Source organism: Phoca vitulina, unplaced genomic scaffold (genome assembly GCF_004348235.1).
Source record: "Phoca vitulina isolate PV1807 unplaced genomic scaffold, GSC_HSeal_1.0 scaffold13, whole genome shotgun sequence".
Lineage (NCBI taxonomy): Eukaryota > Metazoa > Chordata > Mammalia > Carnivora > Phocidae > Phoca > Phoca vitulina.
Window position 1 is genome coordinate 18,245,344 of NW_022589716.1, and position 1,233 is coordinate 18,246,576.

Consider the following 1,233-nt stretch of genomic DNA (forward strand, 5'->3'; position numbering starts at 1 on the left):
TTAAAATCCTATAACTACAAAATGGTCATTATTTTAACCAGGGCAACACATTGTACTGAAAGCATCTATGCTGTGTTAAGATGAAAGATGATTAAGACAAAGATGATGGGAGCAGTGTAAAGAAGAAGAGGCCAGAACGACCCCCCCAGACTGACCAAAGCCCGCACCACTGCATCTCTGCATCCGGCACCTACATCCCCCCGTCGTCCCCATGCCCAAGAGAAAGGCTGAAGGGGAGGCTCCAGGTAACAAAGCCAAGGTGAAGTTCTGCAATGTTATCTGCTAAATCTGTTCCTCCAGAACCAGAGTCCAAGCCTAAAAAGGCCCCTGCATAGAGGGGAGAGAAGGTACCCAAAGGGAAAGGGGGTTACACTGATGCTGTCAAGGATGGGAATAACCCTGCAGGAAACAGAGATGCCCAAACACACCAGGCACAGAAAGCCAAGGGCGCTGGAGACGCCAAGTGATACCTGTGTACTTGCCGTGACGGTACAGCCTGAAATACTTTTTTTCATCAAGTTTTCTAAAAATGCAGAGTTTTGTTTCAACTTTTTTTAAAGCTATCTTGTTAGCACACAGAACACTTCATAGTTGTTTTGGGGGAAGGACATACGTTACTAATAGAGTATCTCCGAAGCTAGATTGATACAGGGGGGAAACACCTTTCCCTTCTACTTTTGAGACACTTCCTCTTGGCTCCCAGGAGGAGGGCTTCCTTGATGTTGACACACATTAGCCACCTTGACAGAAACGCCTTGTGGTGAGAAAAAACTAAAATTCATTTTTTTATGTCCTCTTCTCCCTGTCTGTCTTCACCATAGACTTGACTCCCTTAAACCCAGAGACCTGTTGGAACCTGACCCCAAAACATGGCTTCCAGTATGTCAGGCAATCCGGACTCTTCAGTGTCACCGTGGAGATGGTGTCCCTCCAAAGAGCTCCTTTTTTAGCTTGTGGATCTTCAGATGGATAATTCTGCCATCTTCATTTCATTTCCGGGAAGTCAGGATTGGTTTGTAAGAAGTTGTTGAACAATACGCTAAATGTGAAACATCAACCCTCACTCTAAACTCTCCCTGTTCAGAGCATCACATGAGGTGGCGTTCTGATTTTGGTAGTCCATTAAAGAAGGGAGTTTGAAAGTTGTTGTATACTGTTAATGACCGTCTGCCCATGCCCAGCCGGAAATACCATGACTGTTTATGAAAAGTATCTTGAATAAAGCTAGATACA

General features: G+C 44.9%; 1 pseudogene; it reads left to right on the forward strand.

The window, feature by feature from the left end:
- The first annotated feature begins 211 nt into the window (after positions 1–211).
- LOC116637211 lies at positions 212–467 on the forward strand (annotated as a pseudogene).
- The last annotated feature ends 766 nt before the right edge of the window (positions 468–1,233 follow it).